Genomic DNA, 17,884 nt, shown 5'->3' on the forward strand with positions numbered 1-17,884 from the left:
CTACAAACGGACATTAACAAATTCCCATCTGCCCATAACCGCGGGCACGGCTTTCGAAAGTTCAAATCCCTGCAGGGGAGTCCCAACTTAGCCCATGACAAGCTCTCACGGTCAACGAAGGAATAGACCTCCTCCCGAGACGTTCCGATCAGACTCGGTATCTCAGTTCTTCAAGACACTTCGACAGGTTAAAACAAGACGAGCAACACCGCCCGAATGTGCCGACAAATCCCGATAGGAGCTGCACATATCTCTTTCTCAGGGCACACTCAGATTGTCTTAGGTACGGGTAGGCCAGCCCAGAGTTTCCCCTGGTGGCCACCGGCAGCTGACAGGTGGACCAACACTCAGAGGAGCACTGGCCCGGGGGGGTTTAAAATAAGATGACCCTCGGGCTCCGGAAACCCAAGGGAAAAAGAGGCTAGGTGGCAAATGGTAAAACCAAGGTTGGGCATTGCTGGAAAAGCTTTAATCAAGGCGAACTATCAAGGGGTTCCCATTATAACCCAACCGCGTAAGGAACGCAAAATCCGGGAACATAACACCGATATGACGAAAACTAGGGCGGCAAGAGTGGAACAAAACACTAGGCGAGAGGCCGAGCCTTCCACCCTTTACCAAGTATATAGATGCATTAAGATAACATGGCAATATAATGATATCCCAACAAGTAAAATAATGTTCCAACAAGGAACGATCTCCATTCTTCACCTGCAACTAGCAACGCTATAAGAGGGGCTGAGCAAAGCGGTAACATAGCCAATCAACGGTTTGCTAGGACATGGTGGGTTAGAGGTTTGACATGGCAATTTGGGAGGCTTGAAAGCAAGTGGTAGGCATCGTAGCATTGGCATAGCAAAAGAGCGAGCATCTAGCAAAGCAAAGATAGTAGTGATTTCGAGGGTATGATCATCTTGCCTACAAAGTTGTCAGAGTTGACTGGATCCTCGAAAGCAAACTCAACGGGCTCATCGTTAGCGAACTCGTCTCCCGGCTCTACCCAAACAAGACAAACAAGCAAACGGAACACAATCAACTACGTGCAAGGATCAAACAATATGATGCAAAGATGGTATGCTATGCGGGATGCAATATGCGATGCATATGCAAGATTTGACAAGGAATGAATGAACCTGGCCTCAACTTGGAAATCCAAGTGTGCCACTGGAAAGATGATATGAAATCGCTTGAAAACGATATAAAGAACGCCGGAATCGGAGTTACGGTTTGGAAATGGCAAGCGATTCAAATATGACCACGTTCTGCGATTTACAGCAAGTAGCCATCTAAATGCAATGAGATGAACAAGCTACAGCACCCAAACATGGCATAAAAATACATGGCAAGGATGCATTCAAGATGCTTAACAAAAGTCTAGCACTGAGCTACGGCCAATTCATCCATTAGCAGGTTCAAACAAGCATGGCAAAAATGCATATGGTAAACAGATCTCAGACTTAGTGAAATTAACACTTGTCTGAAGATTTCAGATCAGATAGCACTCTTCGGAGCAACAAAACTACATGCTACAGGACCTGAACAAGGCAAAGTAAAACATGGAATGGAGCTACTCAAAAAGCTTAACAAAAGTCCCTTAGTGACCTTGAGCCAAAAGGGATAAGAAAGCACATTTGCAAGCATGTGAACATAGCAAAAGCATAATCAGTTTTTCAGACTAAGTGAAAACTAGCACATGCTGAAAACAGATTTCAAGTAGGCATGTTTACGAGCTCAATGCACTCACTACAGAGCAAGTCATGACAAGCTAAGCATACATCCATCAAGAATACACAAAATGCAAGCTAGACATGGCAAGAACAATAACATAGCATGCACGGATCAACTACAACATCCCCGGCAAAATTGCTAACAAGTAGACAATCTGCCCAGATTCACGAAGTAGCAAAAGTAGAGCTCGATTGACTCAAGCTATGGTGCTCCATAATTGCAAACAAAGACATGCATGGATAGAGCACTACAAGATTAACAAAACATCCTTACTGATCATCCTCAAAAGAGGCACGGATCACTAGGAAACAACAAGAACATGTGGCCATATGAGATAAACAGCTCAAGGACTTAGTGGAAATGCTAAGTCCCTGAAATCAGCATTACTAAGTGCCTCAATTTGCAAGCTTGTGCTAGTCACCACACACATCACAAAAATACATGGGTTGCACCTCTGGAAAGATGGCAAAACCCTTAAAAAACATATGTAGATCTCATGGGCATATCATGCACACAATAATCATGGCAAAAATGACAAATATCTAAAAGGAGCAGCAGATCTGACAATTATCTCAAGTAGCACTCTTCTAACAGCATTTCGGGCATCAAGATGAACTCAAATGAAAATGATGCAATGGAATGAAATGATGTACTCTCTGAGACGAACATTTTGATATGCTATATGCCCAAAACGGAGTTACAGATGAGGAGTTGTAGCACGATGAACAGGAGCATATGAACTAGGGTTTCGGGCAAAAAGTCAACCCAGACGAGATCCAGATCTGGATCTGGCGCATTTCCCGAGGTTGGCCGGAGTGAGCTCGCCGGAGTTTGAAGTCGGCCGCCGGAGTTTGTTGGGGAGGCGGCGTGGGGCTTGCCGGAGTCGGTGGCCGGCCGGATCTCGCCGGATCCGGGGCCGGGACGGCGTTTGGGCGAGGCGGCGGGGCGGCGGTCGCCGGCCAGGGGCGGCGGAGAGCGGTGGTCGCCGGCGAGGGGCGGTCGCCGGCGCGGTGGCGCGCGGACGCCGGCGCGGAGGTGGACCGGGGCGGCTCGGTGAGGACCCAGGCGAGGAGGCACGGTGGACGCGCGGGCTCCAGAGGGCCAGCAACGGGCCTCGCGGGCCTGGCGGTGGAGGGAGCGGCCGGTGCCACATGGCGGCGCCTCAGTGGCCGTGGGCGGCGGCGGACGCGGTGTCCGGCGCGGCGGACATGTCCGGCGCGCGACGGGGTAGGTGGACTAGGGTTAGGGTGGAAGAAGACCCGAGATTTCGGAGGAGGGGCTATAAATAGGCATAGAGGGAGCTAGGAGTGTCCAAATGAGGTGCGGTTTTCGGCCACGCGATCGTGATCGAACGCTCTAGATGATGGAGAGGGTTTTGGTGGGTTTTGGGACAAATTGGAGGGGTGTTGGGCTGCAACACACATGAGGCCTTTTCGGTCCCTCGGTTAACCGTTGGAGCATCGATCGAAGTCCAAATGGTACGAAACTTGACAGACGGTCTACCGGTAGTAAACCAAGGCCGCTTGGCAAGTCTCGGTCCAATCCGGAAATGTTTAATCCCCACACACGAAAGAAAGGTAGAATTGACCACCGGAGGGGAACGAAGCGCCGGAATGCAAAACGGACAACGGGGAAAATGCTCGAATGAAATAGATGAACACGTATTCAAAAGCAATGCACATGATGACATGATATGAGATGCATGACAATGACAACAACACACGGAGACAAAAACCCGAACCCGAGAAAAATAAAATAACTTAAAGCCGGAAATGGCAAGAGTTGGAGTACAAATTGGGTAAGTTACATCCGGGGTGTTATAGTTTGCTACCTCTTTTTTCCCCATACCCGATTGTTACGACCAGATGACGGATCCCAGGAGCCAGATGACACCACTGATGATTACCACTACCCTGAGAGTGCCTACTACAACGTGACGGCCGCTGACGACTTGGAGTAGTTAGGAGGCTCCCAGGCAGGAGGCCTTGCCTTTTCGATCGTTGTTGTTTTTGTGCTAGCCTTCTTAAGGCAAACTTGTTTAACTCATGTTTGTACTCAGATAATGTTGCTTCCGCTGACTCTTTTGTTTTCGATCTTATGTATTCGAGCCCTCGAGGCCCCTGGCTTGTAATATAAGGCTTGTATTATTTTAATTTGTGTCTAGAGTTGTGTTGTGATATCTTCCCGTGAGTCCTTGATCTTGATCGTACACATTTGCGTGTATGATTAGTGTACAGTCAAATCGGGGGCGTCACATTCATCATTCTTTATTTGGTTCTTATGTAATTCTTGAACATATGTACCTATGAATCGAATAATGCATTGGTTGTTTGAACCTGATGGATATGAATAAAGTTGTAGCATGCATTCAAATTCAAATTCAAATCTAATACAATTTTAACTAGCAGCAATTAAATTACGGTGAAATTACGCACTCCAGGTTGTTACGGCACACATGGTTGGTAAAACACAAACGTTGGCAATATACACCATAATCCGAGACGGTTCACGGAGAGGAAACGTGTGCAAGCATGCACACAGTTGTCGTTTCCAAAGCGTGTGCGATGTCAGACAATATCACAAATGGTGTGGGCAAACTAAACATTTGTATTAGTTGCCTTATCGTACATGATTCGCAACCATGAACTGTTTCTGATGAAGTATGCATCATAAACGTTGCACCACAAAATAGCGTGTGCGATAGTTGTCGTGTACGATGATGTTACGACGGTTCGACGTTTCGTAATCCTGTCCGACACTCGTACGACGATTAGCTAATCTTCTTAACAGTGAACCGTTTGTGATGGGCCGTGCATCATATATGTTCTATAATAGTGAGTCGTTTGTGATGGGCCGCGCATCGTAAATGTAGCACCACAGAATACCGACTGCGATGGCAATGCGAGCAGAAATGATTAGGAGTACTGTAGGGTCCCTATCCCCGATGGTTTCTGGGTCGTGTGGGAAGGACCCCCCTATCGCCCACACTCGGCGACGATTCCAAATGCCGTCGCGGAAAGGGTTAAAAACCGTTTGTTTAGGACCGACGCGCACCAGTGTCCGGTCAGGGTCGGTCGTCCAATGTTTTGGGTCTGTTGGCGCTTGATCGATCGTACGGTCGGGGTCGGATGTCCGGTGCGTCGGTCGTCCGGAGGTCTCCATTCTTCCGAAGTTTTGGCTCAGGTGTGGTGGTGCCGGTCGTCCGGAGGGGGTCGGTCGCCTGGGACCTGGAGTGCGTCAGACGTCCGATAGGCGTCGGCCATCCGGGCACTGGGGCGTCTTCTGGCTGGGACTTGGTCGGCTGCCTGATGCTCCAGGCGTCGGTCGTCCGGTCAAGGTCGGTCATCCGGCGGTTGGGGACCTTCAGGCTGCTCTTCTTCTCGCTCCTTGTACTTGGTGTCCGCGCCGTCTTGTCCATTGAATGTAGCTGCTCCTTGGCCTTCCTCTGAGTACCTCATCACACATAGTGTTTCCGCTTGAGGTAGTAGCCATGTCGTATGTGTAGAGAGTGGTATCTCGGAGAGGAGCGAGTTCACCTTATCTTCGATAGCCTTTGTCCGGGCTCTTGTCACTGGTCCAAGTGGTGTCGTGGGAGACGTCGATGCGTCCATGAGGATGACCGTGGGATGCTCTGCATCATCCAGGCACCTATATATTTCGTACCTAGACCATTTGTTAGGGTTAGCAAAGGATATGATATGATTTAGAGAGAGCTTTGCTCATCTACCTCCTCCTTGAGGATCAAGACATCCTTAGGGAGAAGGATCCCCATCATAGGATCATCAAGACGTCACAAGGGAGAAGGATCTACCTAGATCATCAATACCTCATCTCCTCTTGTATTTGGGATGAACTTTACCTTATGTCTTTATTCCCTTTGTTGTTCATGTACCTTTGCGGATGTAGCAACCAGACCTCAAATAGTCTGATCTCTGTGTATAAGTGTCATCCCTGGATCGGTAATGCTGACACACACACAGTACTTGAAGGATTTATAATAGAGTGGCAATCACACACTTATTACATCGAATGTCTCAAAAGAGAACTTATTATAATAAATATGGCTTAAGGCCATCTAATACGATAACAGCGGAAGGCTTGGAAGATAAAGTGAGTCCATCAACTCCAACGGCATCACTGAGTGAAAGACCACGACCTAAGGCTCCTTACTCATTGTCTGAAAAGTCTGCAACATGATACGTTGCAGCCCGAAAACGGGTCAGCACATAGAATATGCTGGCAAGGTAACACAAGAGAGTAATGAACAGTGTAAAGCTATCACTATATGCATATATGGCTGGTGGAGGCTGTATGGTTGATATGTTTTTGCGTAAAGCCAATTTTTCCCTACTGCAAAGGAATAAATTTTATTTAACTATCATGGTAGTTGTTAAACATTGAGAAGGTTCACCCAACTCAATCCCAATTAAAAGTAATCATCATTAAACCCAATCAAATTATATTAAGAGTGATGAGATCCACATGATAATCCAAGAACTAGATACTCAAGATGTCCATAACCGGGGACACGGCTAACCATGATTAGTTTGTACACTCTGCAGAGGTTTGTGCACTTTTCCCCACAAGACTCGATCTCCTCTGTTGGATTTCTTGCACTACATGTTGTTTGAGAAACGGATGACCGAGACACAGTCTTTCAGAAGCGTTAGCACCTTACGATGGGTAGACCGGTACACCTACATCCCCTACATCTGCTAGCCTACCACTGTAAGAGTTCACACGACTTAATCAACTATGCCAGAGCCCATAATGGCATGTGGCTGCACACGGAAGTTTCCAGTATGAATAATCTTATGATCCCTTTGAGCCTGGGTGGCGGTCCATAGGAGAATCACACGGTACCCCGGGATTTCCAAAAATACAGGCAATCACTGGGTTCCCCAGATGCCTCAATCCACCCAGATGTGTATTAAAGTTGCCACCTTAAGTAACCATTAATTTAACAATCTCACATCTGTCATGAATACACTCAAACCCAATCCACATCTACGAGCATAGCATGGCAATATAAGCAACGTAGAAGTAACTCCCAGGGTTTGATAATGAAACAAGTGAATAAGTACTACCTCAACTACTTCCCAACCCCACAATTTAATTCAGATCCTAACCATGCAATGTTTGAGGGTTGATCTAATGCAATGAAAATTGGGTAGTAAGAGGTATGATCAAAGTGTTACTTGCCTTACTGATGATCCGCGAAACCTAGAGACTCGATGTAGCATGCTTCGCACTCTGGGTACTCTATCGCAATCAAACAAGCATACAATAAGCAATCAAGCAAAAGCACGGGTAAAACTCAAATAAGAGATCTAACCAGAAAGTTCAACTTAAGAACTCCGGTTTGCAAAAAGAAACAAATCAAACGAAGCAACAAAACTCAAACGGCGAGAGAAACAAGCTTCGTTTACTAACCTGGACCTAGGTCAAATTTTACAGTAGCAAAAACTTGTTTAAGTTGATTGAACGGAAAGAGGGTTTCGAGACGAAACTCTAGGCGATTAAATCGCGTGATTCTGATAAACGAGCGAAAAGTTATACTAGAATGAAAATCGGATCAGAAATCACGATCGAAAATAATCGCGGAAAATCTGAGAAAAAGAAAAACTGACGAACATGCTAACGAACGAACGTTCGTCATCTGTAACTAACGAGCGAAAACCGTTAGTTAAAACGAACGTAGGGACGAACGTCCGCTAAATAACTAAACCGAAAAAACACTGATCTAAATAAATAAAAAGCCGCGGATCTAAAAAACGCACGGTTTTCCGAAGAAAACTGGCGGCGGCGGCACTACCTCCGGCGAGACGGTGAGGGGCGGCGGCACGGCGCGGCAAGCGGCGATGAGGTGGCGTGGGCGGCGGCGAGCGGCGCGCAGCGGCGGCGGCGGCTAGGGTTAGGGTTCGGGCGGGGCTGGTGGGTCGAACGGGCCTCGGGGCGGCGGCTTATAAGAGGCCTGGCCCGAGAAGTCCTGGCCGAAAACGACCCTAAGTCGGTTGACTTTTTTTTTAAATAATTTCGAAGCGCCAAAAAAGAAAGAAAAGAAATACTAAACGGACTCCAAAAATCCCGAAATAAATTATCCCCGTCCTCTAAAAATAAGCAGGACAAGGTGAACATTTATTTGGGCCTAAAATGCAATTTTGAAAAACACGCTTTTTTCCTAATTCAAATAAAATAGCGACAAAACTCTGTATAAAAAATCTTATTTGATTTTAATATTAAATCTCTGATATTTCTTTACTTTGAGGAAGTCATTTTATCCTCTCTCTCTCTTTTATTTTTAATAAAAGAAATATTTCAGAGAAAATAATTAAAATCAAACGATCCTCTTTTCATAATTCGAGAAAATATCAAATATGAAAATAACGAAATCCCCAACTCTCTCCGTAGGTCCTGGAGTTGCGTGGAATTTATAGTATCAACCAAAATGCAATAAAACATGATATGCAATGATGCTCTAATGTATAACATTCCAAATTGAAAATTTGGGATGTTACAGTGGATCTTGTGTGGATGTGCGATTGGACTTCTTCTTGAGTGTTTCTATTGTGATTTCTCCCCATTCTTTCCCGTGTTCTTCAAGGTTTCCCCCTCCAATTCGTGAAAGATCCCCAATTAGGGTCTCCACCCTACAACACTTAGCCTTTTATAGGAGGAGTAAAATGAGAAGCTCCGACAGGGTAATTGTGTCGCTTTGTAGTAAATCATGTGTTTCCCCATGCAACGTGCGATAATCACACATGGGAATTGAGGGAGTGGTTGATTAAATGACCATATCTAGGCGCACTATCTCTTTTATGATAAGACCTGACGAAGGTGGGACCCCAGCCCACTCACGCACGCTATGTTGACCGACGAGTCAGGGGTGCCACGCAACCACGTGGTTTGATAGATGAGACTGGTCAGTGCTGTCAAAGCCATGCGGGGCTGTCATCACAAACCAAGCGCGAGATACTTCACGGCTAAGGAAAAGTTGCATGGGGAAATTTCCAACATCAAGCTCGATACAGAGACGACGAAGAACCCATCAGAAAATAAAGAGAGGGCGCGACGGCTCTTTGGATACACTTGGACAAACAAGACGTCATATGTGGGAAGGATTGTTGAATGAGTTTTCAAGATCAACATCTCAAGATGAAGAGCAGATCGGAAGATCCGAGGAGCATCTCCAAATTGAAAACCGGATTATAGGCTACTGAAGGTGTCCTGGATTAAGGGTCACTCACCATGTTGTCTCCCGGATAGATGGGCCAGGCCGAGGACCCCATGTCAGCTCACCAGTGGGACACATCAAGGCAGCCTATAGCGCATAGAAGGTATATTTTTGAAGACTTGGTGCATACTCCAAGATTTAGGTGTCGTCTATAACACGATTACCTTATCCGTATCCACCCTTACTGTAACACTAGACCCCCTATCTATATAAACTAGGGGTAGGCTCATAGGTGACATCATCGATCTCATGGTAGATCAACATGTACTTTGTACCCCATCCCAAATCAATAACACAAGCAAGACGTAGGGTTTTATCTCCTCGGAGAGCCCGAACCGGGGTAAAATCCTTCTCTCTGCTACCATCGCATCTAGGCTACTAGCTCGGAAACCCCTACCCGAGACCAGCCGGAATCGACTCCGTCATAGAGCATCCCGCATCCAATCCCAAGGTCGCCCCATCAGAATCGAGTCTGTGTCCGCCCATTCTCCCGCCGCCATCACCATGACCGCAGCGCCGACGCCTCTAGCCGCGATGACCGGACACATCTTTGGGCACCTTGATGCGCTAGAGCGTTGGGCATCGTCTGACCGTCCTGCTATTGCGCTGTTGTCCGGAGTGTGTTTGATGAGAACATGGCTACCGCAGTTACACCCATATCCCCTGCTGTTTTACCTCTTGGAACAATTGCTAGAGCTCGCATACGCCAATTAAATTATCAGGTACTTTCGTTTCTTGGTAATGTTTCTAGTGTTCATGAGAATATGATGCTGCCTAACTTAGATACATCTGTGTTGCTTGCAATTGAAGGGCCTAGCACGGACAACAAGGATGAACATTGGAGCATCGTCAAGCACGGAGATGAAGGTGCGTGCCAAGAGAGCAAGAACAGAGGTTCAAGTGGAGATTTCTGGACTTTGAAGCCACCATGATGACATACAAGAAGATGGACGAAATATACAAGATGGCCTTTCATAAATTTCGTCCATAGCTTATTATTGGTGTTGCGCCACCTTATTTTGGGCCATGCCCATGTAATCCATTTTTAGAGTCCATACTGTAGGGGAAATGACTTAGGAGGTGTTTTAGTCCCACCTTGCCTAGGGTGGACGAAATCCCCTCTCTTTTCCCTATAAATATAGACCTTAAGGCATCGTTTAGACTTGGGTTTTATTTAGTTAAAAGTTAGCCATCGCTACAACTTTGTATACTTCGTTTGTGTCCAACGACCAGACCAAGACCGCTTATGAAACCCCACTTTTATAAATACTTCATCCATACTCGCAATATTCAGATTGCTTAATCATATTCTTGCTTGTTTTTCGATTGCTTGCAGGAATAGACTTTCGTGGTCAGGTTGATCATGCTCCAGCGTGGTCAATAACCTATCGGAGTTGGTTTAGCGATTGCTAAGGCGCAACATCGTGCACGTTTGTAGTCAGATCGTCAAAGTCGTCTCCACCAAATCGATAGTTATCATCTCATTGAAAGATCAGGACCCTCGCCCATATCAAGTGGTATCAGTTTTCAGGTTGCTCGGTGAGATTCTACCAGTTTTTTGTAGTCTAGATTGCATCTGTTCTTCATACCTAGAGTCCAAGAAAAAGCAACAAAAAAAGTGCAGTTTAGTTCATCCCTGTCCCAGACAGTCCGAGCCTTTTTGCCATTACCACTTAGTTTTTGTTCTGTTGAATTTTCGGTTGCATCGTGAGTCGAGTTGCTGGTTTCTAGTGTCTAGTCTTTTAGAGTTTCGAGTTCTAGTCACGTTTTGTTCACGCCGCATCCGCAAACACTGCCATCCACCTCGTTGTCATATTCCGCTGCCACTGCCGCCATCACCACCATCCATCCATTGTTGTCGTTCCATCTTGATTCATATTGAAGAGAGAGAAAAATTATTGCGGTTGTTTGTTGTAAGAGAGAAAGGACAGAGTTTTCAAGAAGAAGAAAAAATACATTGGTTACATGAGAAGAAAATCAGAGAGAAATTTATTTTGAAGCGAAAATAAAAAGTAGAGAAGACCTCGTGAGGAAGTTGTGATGCGTTTGGATTCTCTCCTATAACTTGGGTCGGTTGGAGTTTGGGAAAGAAGGAAAGTGTTGATGCGGTCGGAGTTTACCAAAAAAAATAATAGCAACCCACGTGGATCCACACGTTTTTGAGAGATCATCTATCTACTATCTATCTATCTATCTATCTATCTATCTACTATCTATTATCTACTATCTATCTATCTATCTATCTACTATCTACTATCCACTATCTACTACCACTATAAAAGCACGAGAGGGTGGAGAACCAAATCATCCTATCCATCGAAACCTGCAATCTGATGGTCTATATCCCTCCAGCATACTAAACGCGTTTTATACTTTAATTACCCACCATGTCATTGGGTTAACATCCTCACCAACAGGTCGCTGCCCTCTGCTCTCTCGCGACCACGCCCTCGGGGCAGTTTTCCATTGCCCAGCGCCCCACACCTCGCCCCACCTCTTCCCTCCCCGCCAGCCACCGCCTGCCTCCATCTGCACGCGTCGCCGGACCGCCGCGTCCACGCGTAGCCCGGACTGCCGCCCACGCTCCAGGCGCCCGGTCCGCCACGCCCACGCTTGAGGCGCCCAGGCCGCCCCATCCACGCTCCAGGCGAACCGCGGCGCCCACGCTCGAGGCTCCCGGGCCGCCCCCTCCATGCTCCAGGCGGACCACGGCGCCATAGCTCCAGGCGCCCGGACCGCCACGCTCACGCTCCAGCCGCTCGGGCCGCCGCGTCCATGCACCGCCCGGTCACAGGCACCGCTGGTCCTCCACACTGCAGGTGCTTTCCCCTCACATTCTTCCTGGTTGCAGTGACAATTTTTGGTTTAATTGTACGCATGTTCAATACCACTGCCTTCTAATTTCTGCTGCTGTGAGTTCTAGGCTTGCTTCATAGAGTGCCATAGTTAAAACAGATGCAAACATATGTATTGCAGCAGTGGACTGCATAATGGGATAGTTGTACATAATGGGAAGATGATTCCGATCCGTCTATCTATGTTGAGGCTCCTGCACTTTATCAATGTTGCTTACTCTAAACTTTGTAGTCGCACATTGTACATGCTGTTCCAATGTCTGATTATTACATATGCTTTTTCACCTCTTTCTGTACTTTGTTGATTTTTCTTTAACATTAGTGTTTTTCCTAAAGGATGAGCAAGAGTAATCCAGACAAAGTTCCAGGAATGACTACGCATCGTTCCCCATTTAAAGACATAACGAACTCGTCTATGATTGAGAATGCAAATGTCACTACTAATAGTCAAGAAGCAAAAAAGAATACATTGTATGCCCGAATGTCTGATGAGAAGAGAGCAACATTCCTTGAAAAACGTTGTATGTCCCGACAAGAAAAGAAGTCTCAGGCTCTGAATATTGTTAATGGTCAACTAACACTTGAGGCACATGCTCCGTTAGGATCCAAGGAATGTACACCTTTGAGAAACATAACCAACACACACACAAATGGTATGTTCATACTCTGCATATCATAATTATTGAATGACCATTTGCTCATTTTGCTAGGAGGTTTGTCTCCTGCGTTGTGCCAGATGCAACATGTACTGAAGCCGCAGGACGCCCTTGAACAGCGGGATCTGCCGCCTCCCTTGGACTTCGCCGGCAAGGCGTGATCCGTCGTCGCCACCCACTCCTCCCATGGGAGGATGCGGCTGCTATCATCAACCTCCGCTCCATGGGCGTGCTCCCAAATTCAGTATGTTAGATTTGCAGAGACTGATGTTGCATGACGCAAGAAGAAACATGTGGTTCTGTTGCGAATCACCGCAGCGATGCAGTAAGTTTCTAGATTGATGCTATTGTTACTGCACATGAGGGAATACATGGTTATTATTTTGACCATATAGGTGCCATGGAAGCTGGAGAATTTTTATCTACTATACTTGTTCGTTGCCTGCATCATATTGCAGTTCCAAAGTCCACATAAGGTATTCCATTAACATTTCGTACACCATTTTTTCCGCCACTCGATCACATAATGAATATCATGAACATTCATACCAAGTTATTTTGTGTCCTATCAGGAATTTTAAATAATACATAATTCATTGGCGTGTACTCTGTCATAGGATGTTGCTTTACATGTAAGATTGTTATCCCCTTTCTAATGCTAATGATGAAGATAATCCTTTTCTGGAATTAAGCTTCATTTAGAGTGGATAATGTATGGTTGTGCATATGTTGTGTATTTTTTATATTAGATGCATAAACTTTTCTGGTATTAAAACAAGTGAGATTGGTTACAAATAAACAAGTTAGTTCAGCAGCATTCACGTTTTACAACTGGAATCATTTTTGCCAGAGTTATTCCGACCTTTTGGCAAAGTGATTGAATTTTTCCTTTGCACTGCAGTTTGGGCGCACCATGTTTTAACTGAGAAGGCAGTTGTTGGTACAGTTAGAGTTCAAAGAGGTCCTTCGACGAGGGTGTGTCAAAACTCAGCTAGGCGCTTCGATGTCAACTGGTAAGAAGTTAGTGCCGTAGGAAGCTAGATAATTGGTAACATGTATAGCATCATAATTTGTAAACTACAACTTAGTGATTTTGTTTTAGAGGCAACAATTGTGGTATCATATTCACTGATTTTTTTCATAAAATAGTTCATTGGGTGCTAGCTATCCCTGAAGACTGGTTGTTGTACATACTGGCTGCTGTACATATTTCAGAATATTTGGCTGCTTGCTAGAGAGTGCATACTGGCTGGTGTACAAATTTCAGAATATTTGCAGTACATAAATATCTTATGATGTTAAAAATTCACAGTGGTTCCTTCGCTACCCTCCTCATTCGGTGTTCCACCTCACCACTCCCCAGCAGTGGGAGCAGAGCAGCCGACGGGTTCCTGGCTTACTTGCCTCGCAAAGAGGTAGTCATGACTGAACCTGAAAAAATGTTGCTTCCTGTATACATTAGTAGAGGAAAAAATGACTTGATTTCTGTAGGAGTGTCTTGTGGATTAAGTGGATATGTAATGTCCTTTTTAAAAAGTGGATAGGTAATGTACTATTCTTGATTGCAACTGGTGCTTTTTTGGAAATTTGATAACACCACAAGCAGCAATCGATTTTGAAAGCCAAAAACATCCAAAACATGTACAGTGGGAGTACTGCCAGTTTAGGAGCAAAGTAACCATTACTAGAGTAATGAATATGAGAAATGAATAGTTGATGAAACTGAGTGCTGTTGTAATTCTCGACAGTGAAATGGTCTTTTTTGTCCCAGTAAAGGTTGGAGGTAGAATCAGCTTCAATCTCGAGTACCCAATTGTAGAGAAGACGAAAGGAGGCACAACATATATGGAAGTACGAACTCTTGCAGTAACAATTTTATGTTTCCAAGTTAGGTTGATGATATTCAACTTAATAGAACCCAAACTTCTGTTGTTGAGTTCAATATACAGTGTCCCGTGTATAGTTTTTAAGGTGTCATGTTTCTCAAGAGAATACATCTGCACGTAAGGAACTAGCTACCAGTATCAATCTAAATGAACAAGCTCATAAGCAGCCTTTTTTGATTCATTCGTTTTATACTTTTGTTGGAGCATAGTTCCATTCATATTTGTGATATACTTACTTTTCTGTATCACTTACAATTTTTGTTTAGCAAAGTGATGTCCCTCTTGAATAATCATATGCTGCTATCCGTTCAGACATTGCAGTTAGCAAATGTAATCTTTTATGGGATTAGATGTGATTTTCTGTTTCATTATACTGATTGTGACATCAATGGGATATTGCGTACAATGTTATAATGTTAAGATGTTGTAAGTACTCATTGTGGTTTCGACATGATGCTTGGTATATGGAGTCTATAGCATCAATGTGATGCATAAGCCTTTCCAAATTAAATCAACTTGTCTGAATTCTTTCCTCTCTTATCGCATGCTTAAGTTTCTTGCTCGTGTTTAGTATGATGCGCAAGAGAGTTGATGCCCACCGAGTTCCAACACTGAAAGATGTGCATCTCATTATACCTAAAGCACACCCCAAGTAGCAAATCCTGAATGGGATGATGTCTTTTTTTCTTCTGCCGTCGTCGATTACCAGCTCGTGTTCCAAAAAACAAAGACAACTGACTACCTTTCAAACCACTAAAGCATATTATTTAGTTTTTCTAACGCTCAAGATAATGATAATGCATATATCTACAAGAACTGGTCTGATTATTTTGCTTTTAGTTTATTGCACTCATGGAATGCGAAGGAACTAAATCTACCAATTTGCAGGGTCAATATTCATTATTTCATGATTTTATGTTCTACTATGCAAAAACTTAGATTGACTTGCTATTTTCATTCGGGATGGTAACCAGATAATGAAGTAATTTTTGGTGCACCTACTCAACTACATCAACAGTGAAGCTGCACACAACATTTCGGATGTTTGAGAGAATTGATCAGCTTCATCAGGAAATACTGCTATAATTTTTTGGCTCTATGAATACGATGAGTCGATGATACATTGAAGTGTCTTCTTGATTTATAATAGTACTTTTTAGTGCAATTAAAATATCTTTCTGGGTATGTTAATTCTTACATATATATTAGTTGAGACGTGCATTTGCACGGGCACGCTTACTAGTAAGGAAAGAAAAGCATTGAATAGGAAAGAGAGTTGATTGCAGATTCGTTTTTCCTTTGGAGCCTTGTTTCTTTTCGTGGTAAAATAGCAAAAAAAAAAAGGTGTGGCAGATCTGTTGGGATTTGGAACGTGATCCTTCCCACGTGTGTTGTTTGACTTTGGAAAGAATCAGAATAAAAAGAGAGAGGACGACTTAATTGGTAGAGTTCGGAAGGAAATAACGTGAGTTATTGGAAAGAAAGGAGGTAAAAAGAAAGAGATTTAAAAGGAAAGGAGAAAAATCAGATTTTCCTTGCTCGTTTGGAGGAGGAAAAAACTGCCGGGCGCATACATGGTCAGCTAACTTGTAGGAGAAATAATAGGCACATTTGTTCCGGCGCTTGAAAAAAAAGCAAGGTTGGTTGTGGTTCTTTGAAGAGATAAAGTCTAGATTCGTTTGATCCACAAAAAAAAGTAAGATTTCGTTGGAGGTTTTCAAGTCTGGACCTGTCCTTGAAAAAAAAAACATACGTGGTGGGATTTTCTGTTGAGAAGAGAGAGAGAGATTTGAACAAGGAAAGAAAGAGAATTGTTTTGGCAAGTGTGCATCCGGAAGAGATATAAGAATATTTCAAAAAAAAAAGGAGGAAGTGTCGCTCTTTGGAAGTCCACGCTGGTTTCCTTCTATCGTGGATACAGTTCAGGGATCCGGCTTGCCTGCTCCCTTCCCATGCTTCCATCCGTGCTCTTACCTCATCCAACGGTTGTATTTTTTCCTTTTTTCTTTCTAATTTAATCATTTCCCCCCTTGATTTTTAAGGGGGTGGGGCCAGGCTTTATTTTGTTCCAATCAAATCAAGCCACGTATGCGGGGGCACGGATGGGCACACGGGAGGGAAGCAGGCAAGTCTCGTCCACAGTTCAGGCATCACATAATTTCGATGGAGATATATTTAGTATTTTTTCCGATTATTCTGGCTGTAGGTCCCATCCATTGATTCACGTGAGGAAAGTGATCATTGTAGCTTTTTTAAACATCAGTACACATACAAGTGCTCATATACACGCGCATACACTCACCCCTATAAACACACACACGCACACCCTACCCCTATGAGCACCTCCGAAAAACTGAGCCGGCATATCATCTTGAAATTTACGAAGTCACCGTAGGCACCTCGTCGTTGATGGGAACGTCTCCTCTCACTAAATGCGCATCGCCGGAAATCCTGAAATAAATCCAGAAATAAATGCGAGCATCAAGATTTGAACCCTGCTGGGCTGGGGATACCACAATCCCTCTAACCATCCAACCACAGGTTGGTTCGCATTGATTATTGTAGCTATTCGTTGTGCATCCCTTGTGACTTAATAAAAAAAAGAGTGGTACCAGGAGGTTTGCACCAATGTTGTGTGTTGGCTGGAGCCCACGTTGGACATTGGATAGAAACAAAAGAGCAGGTGTTTGAAAGGGAATATAGTGCTAATATTTTTTGGTTCGGTTGGAGAGTGGACTTTAAAAAAAAAGAAGTACAAGTGGCTAGTGGTGATACTACTTGGATCGTTGTGAGGCGAAAAGGAGAAAAAAAGGAGGCGAAAAGGAGAAAAAAAAGTTAAGGCCTCTTTTGGTTCATAGGATAGAATTATCGTAGGAATAGGAATCTTGTAGGAAATGAGATGACATGTATCTCAAATCCTATGAGTAGGAATAGGAAACAAGATGTCATTTGGTTGACATCAAAGGAATTTTTCCATTGAGTCTAGGCTCATTTTTATTTTCCTATGAAATATGGAGGATAGGAACCAATCCTATGTAGGAATAGGAAACCATTCCTATGAACCAAAGGGCTCTAAAGGAAAAAATCCTATAAGAATCCTATCCTTTAGAAATCCTATGAAATTCCTACAAACCAAACGAGCCCTAAGTGGCTTGCTAGCGCTACTTGTTTGTATATCCTCTTTTGATCTAGCACTTGGTATTTTCACTTTGGTTCCGGCTGTGAATTCGTCTGTGTGTTAGGCTCGTGTCTCTAGTCTGGTAGCCTAAGACCAGCATTCGACCACTTTGAACGAATTTTCAGCTTGCATTAATTAATGTGGTTATAGCATTTTTTTCCACATATATAAAGCCAACCCAGCTTCACATATTTCTACACTGTGTATCCATACTTTCACCTGGCAATCGCTTTACCCAACTTTTGGAGTTACTTGACACCGCTGGTTGCCGATCACCGCCTGCTGCACGGTAAGAACTTGTAAGACATTGATATTTGCGTTACTGTGAGCGTTTTACCACCACATCC

At 44.3% G+C, this 17,884-nt stretch overlaps 1 long non-coding RNA gene across 5 annotated transcripts; it reads left to right on the forward strand.

The window, feature by feature from the left end:
* The first annotated feature begins 11,293 nt into the window (after nucleotides 1–11,293).
* On the forward strand, nucleotides 11,294–14,514 carry LOC125554771. 5 transcript variants are annotated; one of them, XR_007304447.1, is made up of 6 exons: nucleotides 11,294–11,781; nucleotides 12,154–12,798; nucleotides 12,869–12,949; nucleotides 13,046–13,105; nucleotides 13,375–13,486; nucleotides 14,222–14,514. It is a non-coding gene; the product is annotated as an uncharacterized LOC125554771 (long non-coding RNA). The 5 variants fall into 5 exon arrangements; XR_007304445.1 differs by lacking the exon at nucleotides 14,222–14,514 and adding an exon at nucleotides 13,623–14,199; XR_007304446.1 differs by lacking the exon at nucleotides 14,222–14,514 and adding an exon at nucleotides 13,786–14,198.
* Nucleotides 14,515–17,884: the final 3,370 nt, after the last annotated feature.

The sequence above is a fragment of the Triticum urartu genome, chromosome 1 (genome assembly GCF_003073215.2).
Source record: "Triticum urartu cultivar G1812 chromosome 1, Tu2.1, whole genome shotgun sequence".
NCBI classification, from domain to species: Eukaryota; Viridiplantae; Streptophyta; class Magnoliopsida; order Poales; family Poaceae; genus Triticum; species Triticum urartu.